Source organism: Conger conger, unplaced genomic scaffold (genome assembly GCF_963514075.1).
Source record: "Conger conger unplaced genomic scaffold, fConCon1.1 SCAFFOLD_153, whole genome shotgun sequence".
Lineage (NCBI taxonomy): Eukaryota > Metazoa > Chordata > Actinopteri > Anguilliformes > Congridae > Conger > Conger conger.
In genome coordinates this window covers 16,649-25,000 of record NW_026890200.1, presented here as the reverse complement: position 1 = coordinate 25,000, position 8,352 = coordinate 16,649, and positions in this window count along the sequence as shown.

Genomic DNA, 8,352 nt, shown 5'->3' with positions numbered 1-8,352 from the left:
CTAGAGGGAAGTACAATTTCAACTGCTACCTGTACAACAAAGATAAGGACAAGGGCCATTTTTTTTTTTTTTTTTTTTTTTTTTGAACAAACAAACAAACAGAGCAAAAGTCACCAAAGTTAACTATCCAATAAACTATCTAATAAAATGTTCGGTGAGCTTATGTACTTGTATACATGCACACACAAATGTACACGCGTATAGACACGCGCACGCGCACAAGCATACGCACACGCACACACAGGGTGGCCTGTAGCGTAGTGGTTAAGGTAAATGACTGGGACACGCAAGGTCGGTGGTTCTAATCCCGGTGTAGCCACAATAAGATCCGCACAGCCTTTGGGCCCTTGAGCAAGGCCCTTAACCCTGCTTTGCTCCAGGGGAGGATTGTCTCCTGCTTAGTCTTATCAACTGTACGTCGCTCTGGATAAGAGCGTCTGCCAAATGCCATTAATGTAATGTAATGTAATGAGAGTGTACACACAGCAGAGAGCAGGTGACAGGGACATGAGAGGCAAACAGCAGGTGGCGCCAGAGATCTCCCGTTGGGAGCACAGCGGGTCTGTCGGAGACGAGCCCAGAGCCTCAGAGCAGCGGCTCGTTTCAGTTCTCTTTCATCTCTTCCTCGCTCCTGACCCGGAGATCGATCGAGCTTCGCCCCACGGAGGTGCTGGACTGGGACCTGGAACTCTGGTGGTTCAAGCCTCAGTGTAGCCAAGATCTGTGCAGCTGTTGGGCCCTGGAGCAAGGCCCTTAACCCCACATTGCTACAGCAGGCATTAGCCCTTGGGATAAAAGTGTCAGCTAAATAACAAATCTTCTTAAAAAGTTGCAATTTTGTCTGCATTAGTGTGTTTGCTAAGCACAGGAATAGCAATCATAATATTTCCAGGTTAAGGGCAGTGTGACTTTTAACCTTTCGGTCTGTGATCTCCGACCTTTGACCCCTGTGGGCATCACTGGGGGGTGGCCGACTGCCATACTTGCAGTTCCACTCCTCGTCACCAGGTGGCAGCACTCTCTCCAGATGTAGCCCCGCGGGAGGTGAAATGGCGGCAGAAGAAGAGGCGAATGCGGTCTGCACTCTTTCAGGGCAGAGTACCAAAGTCACCTCACCAGTCACCAGTCACAGCTAGAACTCACAGCCCATCCTGCACAAGGAGAGCTGAAATCTCCTTTAGCACCAACAGTCTCGGAAAAAAGGTCTGAAAAGGTGTCAAACAATTTATGGATACATAAATCATACCACTAGCCAGCAATGCGTAGTTCATTTGCACCTTTTTTTCTGCTTGTAAAAGGTCATCTGTAGTACTAAAATAGAACAGCATTATACTTTCAGGGTACATTTGAGAAACTGTACTATCCTGCCCCAACCCACCAGTGCACATAAACACTCCTGCCCTGATCAAGCTGTACCTGGGAGGTGATATACTGAAGACCTGGAGAGCTTTTTTTATATAAATGTCGACAGTGAGGCAGAGTGTGTGGTTTAAATGTTTACAGTGAGGCAGAGTGTGTGTGGTTTAAATGTTGACAGTCAGAGTGTGTGTGGTTGAAATGCTGACCATGTTGGACCGTCTGTTTGCGGGTTTTTACTCTTAATTGAGATGGAAACAGTGTGACTCACTCTGCGCCGTGTGTTCGACTGACCAGACAAAATGAGATTCATTACTGTCCTTACTGAGAGAACCTGATGCCTCCTGGCTACAGAGAGGGAGAGAGGGAGGGAGGGCTGAGAGAGAGAGAGGTGAGAGAGAATGCAAAAGAGATGGAGGGGTGAGAGAAGAGAGAGAGAAGAGAGAGAGAGGGAGAGAGGGAGTGAGAGAGGGAAGGGGGGAGCCAGAGCACAGACAGGGAGAGAGGGAGTGAGAGAGGGAAGGGGGGAGCCAGAGCACAGACAGGGAGAGAGGGAGTGAGAGAGGGAAGGGGGGAGCCAGAGCACAGACAGGGAGAGAGGGAGTGAGAGAGGGAAGGGGGGAGCCAGAGCACAGACAGGGAGAGAGGGAGTGAGAGAGGGAAGGGGGGAGCCAGAGCACAGACAGGGAGAGAGGGAGAGGGAGTGAGAGAGGGAAGGGGGGAGCCAGAGCACAGACAGGGAGAGAGGGAGTGAGAGAGGGAAGGGGGGAGCCAGAGCACAGACAGGGAGAGAGGGAGTGAGAGAGGGAAGGGGGGAGCCAGAGCACAGACAGGGAGAGAGGGAGTGAGAGAGGGAAGGGGGGAGCCAGAGCACAGACAGGGAGAGAGGGAGTGAGAGAGGGAAGGGGGGAGCCAGAGCACAGACAGGGAGAGAGGGAGTGAGAGAGGGAAGGGGGGAGCCAGAGCACACACAGGGAGAGAGGGAGTGAGAGAGGGAAGGGGGGAGCCAGAGCACAGACAGGGAGAGAGGGAGTGAGAGAGGGAAGGGGGGAGCCAGAGCACAGACAGGGAGAGAGGGAGTGAGAGAGGGAAGGGGGGAGCCAGAGCACAGACAGGGAGAGAGGGAGTGAGAGAGGGAAGGGGGGAGCCAGAGCACAGACAGGGAGAGAGGGAGTGAGAGAGGGAAGGGGGGAGCCAGAGCACACACAGGGAGAGAGGGAGTGAGAGAGGGAAGGGGGGAGCCAGAGCACAGACAGGGAGAGAGGGAGAGAGAGAGGGAAGGGGGGAGCCAGAGCACAGACAGGGAGAGAGGGAGTGAGAGAGGGAAGGGGGGAGCCAGAGCACAGACAGGGAGAGAGGGAGTGAGAGAGGGAAGGGGGGAGCCAGAGCACACACAGGGAGAGAGGGAGAGGGAGTGAGAGAGGGAAGGGGGGAGCCAGAGCACACACAGGGAGAGAGGGAGTGAGAGAGGGAAGGGGGGAGCCAGAGCACACACAGGGAGAGAGGGAGTGAGAGAGGGAAGGGGGGAGCCAGAGCACAGACAGGGAGAGAGGGAGTGAGAGAGGGAAGGGGGGAGCCAGAGCACAGACAGGGAGAGAGGGAGTGAGAGAGGGAAGGGGGGAGCCAGAGCACACACAGGGAGAGAGGGAGTGAGAGAGGGAAGGGGGGAGCCAGAGCACACACAGGGAGAGAGGGAGAGGGAGTGAGAGAGGGAAGGGGGGAGCCAGAGCACAGACAGGGAGAGAGGGAGTGAGAGAGGGAAGGGGGGAGCCAGAGCACAGACAGGGAGAGAGGGAGTGAGAGAGGGAAGGGGGGAGCCAGAGCACAGACAGGGAGAGAGGGAGAGAGAGAGGGAAGGGGGGAGCCAGAGCACAGACAGGGAGAGAGGGAGAGGGAGTGAGAGAGGGAGAGAGAAAGGGAAGGGGGGAGCCAGAGCACACACAGGGAGAGAGGGAGAGGGAGTGAGAGAGGGAGAGAGAGAGGGAAGGGGGGAGCCAGAGCACAGACAGGGAGAGAGGGAGTGAGAGAGGGAAGGGGGGAGCCAGAGCACAGACAGGGAGAGAGGGAGTGAGAGAGGGAAGGGGGGGAGCCAGAGCACAGACAGGGAGAGAGGGAGTGAGAGAGGGAAGGGGGGAGCCAGAGCACACACAGGGAGAGAGGGAGTGAGAGAGGGAAGGGGGGAGCCAGAGCACAGACAGGGAGAGAGGGAGAGAGAGAGGGAAGGGGGGAGAGACAGGGAGAGAGGGAGTGAGAGAGGGAGTGAGAGAGGGAAGGGGGGAGCCAGAGCACAGACAGGGAGAGAGGGAGAGGGAGTGAGAGAGGGAAGGGGGGAGCCAGAGCACAGACAGGGAGAGAGGGAGTGAGAGAGGGAAGGGGGGAGAGACAGGGAGAGAGGGAGAGAGGGAGAGAGGGAAGGGGGGAGCCAGAGCACAGACAGGGAGAGAGGGAGTGAGAGAGGGAAGGGGGGAGCCAGAGCACAGACAGGGAGAGAGGGAGTGAGAGAGGGAAGGGGGGAGCCAGAGCACAGACAGGGAGAGAGGGAGTGAGAGAGGGAAGGGGGAGCCAGAGCACAGACAGGGAGAGAGGGAGTGAGAGAGGGAAGGGGGGAGCCAGAGCACAGACAGGGAGAGAGGGAGTGAGAGAGGGAAGGGGGGAGCCAGAGCACAGACAGGGAGAGAGGGAGTGAGAGAGGGAAGGGGGGAGCCAGAGCACAGACAGGGAGAGAGGGAGAGAGAGAGGGAAGGGGGGAGCCAGAGCACAGACAGGGAGAGAGGGAGAGAGAGAGGGAAGGGGGGAGCCAGAGCACAGACAGGGAGAGAGGGAGTGAGAGAGGGAAGGGGGGAGCCAGAGCACACAGTGACAGATGTCATTTCATGACTCAGCCCTTGACATCGTAAAAAGCGGAAGAGAGGTAATGAGTTTTTACTGTGTGTATTTCCACAGCATTACTGTGTGTGTGTGTGCGCGTGTGTGTGTGTGTGTGTGTGGTTGGGAGAGAGAGAGATAGGTAGTATCCAACAGAATATACGATATAGCATACATACAGATATGATACACAAGTCACATCAGCCATTTACAGCTCCTGTTCTTCCCAAAGACAACAGGCAGTTTGTCCAGTTTTGTCAGGTTTTGCACGCAGGAAATCAGGAATTATGGAACTGATTTGTGGGAAATTAATTTCCCTCGAGAGCCTGACCATGAGAGAAGCAAGATTAGCATCCAGGTGTGTGTGTGTGTCTGCGTGTGTGTGTGCGTGTGTGTGTGAGAGTGTGAGTATGTGAGTGTGTGTGTGTGTGTGTGTGTGTGAGTGTGAGTGTGTCTGCGTGTGTGTCTGCGTGTGTGTGTGAGAGTGTGAGTATGTGAGTGTGTGTGTGTGTGTGTCTGCGTGTGTGTGTACGTGTGTGTGTGTGTGTGCATGTTTGAGAGAGAGAGACAGCGTGTGTGAATGCATGTGTACATGTGCATGTGTCTGTGGTGTTCCTGCCATCTGGGCTTCAAGTTATTGGACATTTATGTACTTTTATTTAATCTGGTTTTCTGTTTAAAACCATTGTTTCTACAAACCGGTGTCAACCAGCGGCAGATGGGTTACCCTGCTGAGTCAGGTTCTGCTCAAGGTTTCTTCCTGTTTCCAGGGAGTTTTTCCTGCCACTGTTGCCCTAGGCGTACTCTTGGGGCCCGGTTTCTAATTCTGTAAAGCTGCTTTGGACAAAGGCCCTTTGTAAAAAGCGTGATACAAATAAAATTGAATTGAATTGAATTGAATATGTGCATGTGTGAGAGAGAGAGAGAGAGAGAGAGAGAGAGAGAGAGAGAGAGAGAGAGAGAGAGAGAGAGAGAGAGAGAGAGAGACAGAGAGAGAGAGAGAGAGAGAGAGAGAGACAGTGTTTGTGTGAGAGTGTGTGTGTGTTCGTGTGTGTGAGAGAGAGACAGTGTGTGTGTGTGTGAGGGAGAGAGAGAGAGAGAGAGAGAGAGAGAGAGACAGTGTTTGTGTGTGAGAGAGAGTGTGTGTGTGTGTGTGTGTAAGAGAGAGTGACAGTGTGTGTGTGTGTGTGTGTGTGTGTGTGTGTGTGTGTGTGTGGTATCATGGTTTGGAAGTGGCCTTGTAACTCCATGGTTGTAGGATGGCAGGCTCCAGGTGTAGTGGTGAGTGAGGTGCTGAAGCTGGATCTCTGGCGGGTATACTAGTGGGGCGCTGGGTAGTTTCTGCTAAATGCCCAGCGTGCCAGATGAGACAGTAAAACAGGAGTCGAGATTTTCTTTGTGGTTTTTTTTAATCATTAAATACAGCATGTGTCATCCTTTAATGGGAGTTGAAAGTACATTTATGTACATCAGCCTGTTGCTTCTACAATCTCGTGTTTATGTTCATGCCAATAAAATGCTTAAATCTCACTAAACTCCCCACACCTGTCTCCCCTCCTGCCCAGGTGCAGTATACCTGGTGACCGGAGAATCTTATTACCCCGCCAGCTGTCTAAATCACATTACACACCTGTCAGGGTTACGCAATTTAAACTGACTCCTTTTTTTTTTGTAGCAAGCAAAAGCTTCTTAATTCCTTTTGTGCAGTTTTTTCCTGTTCGTTCTGTGAGAGGCAGAACGTGAAACCAGAAGGGTAAAGAGAAGGGTGAAAGAAAGGGTGAAAGAAAGGGTGAAACAGAAAGGTTACGCGTTAGAGGAGGGTAGCATCCGGCTGTGCTTGCTGCAGGTACCCAATAACATTGTACATTTAATTTGTGTTACTCATGCATGGATGCATGGAACACTTCATCACGCCTGAATAACACTGCATAAATTAATCAGTCCCACTAACGTTCCCATTCCAGCTGTTTAATCAGCCTGTCCTTTATGTACAGAGCAATTTAATTACAGCAGTGCACACACACACACACTCACACACTCACACACACACTCACACACACACTCACACACACACACTCACACACACACACACACACACACTCACACACACACACACACACACACTCACACACACACACACACACACACTCACATACACACACACACACTCACATACACACACACACTCACATACACACATACACACACACACACTCACATACACACACACACACACACACACTCACATACACACATACACACACACACTCACATACACACACACACACTGACTGACTGGACAGCACGTTAACATGAGGAGGGGGTGGAGGGATGAGTGTGTGTGTGAGAGAGAGAGAGAAAGTGAAGGAGAGTCAGAGAGGGGAAAAAGATAGAGAGAAAGAGGGAGATATTCTGAGAGATAGAGAGAAAGAGATTCAGAGAGATAGAGAGACAGAGAGACAGAGAGACAGAGAGATAGAGAGACAGAGAGACAGAGAGACAGAGAGATAGAGATAGAGAGACAGAGAGACAGAGAGATAGAGAGACAGAGAGACAGAGAGACAGAGAGATAGAGAGATAGAGAGACAGAGAGACAGAGAGATAGAGAGACAGAGAGACAGAGAGATAGAGAGACAGAGAGATAGAGAGACAGAGAGACAGAGAGACAGAGAGATAGAGAGATAGAGAGACAGAACAGTGTTTATGATGGTTTTTCACTCCTCTGGATGATTGCCCGGATGCGGGTAGCTCAGACTCGTCTCTGATCGCTGGGAGATCTTGTCATTACTACAGGTTCAGAGCACCCTTTCGTTCCAATATCTCTTTATCTGTGCCATCCTCCTTTCTCTCTCTCTATTTCTGCCACCTTTTCACTCTCTTGCCATCTTTTGCATAGTGTATTTGTGTGTGGGGTTTGCATTTGAGAATACATATGATAATCTAAGTAGAATTTTGTTTTATTTTTCAAACATCGTTCAACCATTCATGTCTCGTCATTAAGCGTTTTGCGGCAGGAGGTGTGAAAATCATTTAAAATTCTTTTTACAATTCTGTAGCCCAGTTTTGCGGCCGCCAGAAAGAACTTTAACGAGGACAGTACTACGTCAACTAAAACTATGTCAAGTACATTTCTAACCTCCTACGATGCTCGTTATAGCAGATACAACCTCGGAGGGCTGATGCTTGTTGTTGGATTGAGGCTGTGCCTAGACTACTGCTACAACAAGTATAAGTTTGGAAGGTAGTTGAGAAGAGAATTAAAAACAGAATCGCCTTTGTAGTAGCATTACTATGAGCTAGCTGGCTAACGGGTCACTGATAAAACGGATTTTAAAGTAGAATTGCCTTTCCGAGCTAGCTGGCTAACGGGTCACAGATAAAAAGTAGAATTTCGTTTGCAGTGGCATTACTATGAGCGAACTGGCTAACGTTTCACAGACATGCGAAATAGACCTCGAAGCATATTTGCAGTCGCGTTAGCGTGCTGGCAACTGGACTAAGCTCAGTTGCCAAGTTTGCTGAAGAGGCTGGCGACATGGCGAGGAAGCCTTCCAAAGAAACAAATTTTAAAAATCCATTATAATTAATCACATGCGTTAAGGTGATTAAAAATATTAACTCATTATCCTTTTCAAATGAAAGTTAATGAGTTTTAACGTATAGCCTTTAGGCTATATAGGCTAGTATATTTGATCCTGAGTTATGTCATATTTGCAGTCAGTTTGATTTGTTCTAAATGACGTGTCTCTCTCCTCCCGCATGGTGATGCTGTATGTCTTTAAATCTCAGTCTGGCTCTCATCTGAATTAAGTTACATGAGATTTAATTAAAATTCATTGATTCATGAAATTGCTTTCACACAGAGACCCGGCAAAAAAAAAAAAAGACGTTTTGTCGTAGAACAATTGTCTTGGATGATAAAACGAAATGACAAAAATTACAGTGAAAATTCTTTCAAAAATATTATTTATTTTTATATACTGTGTGTCGCTTGTACGGTTGGTTTCAGCACGGTGAGATTAAGACGCACACCCCCGACACGGGACAGGAATGAATGCCCATCGGCGCTGAGACTGGCGGCCATTTTGTGTGTTTGTGTTCTCTCCAGCGGCGCCCCCCCCCGGAGTGGCC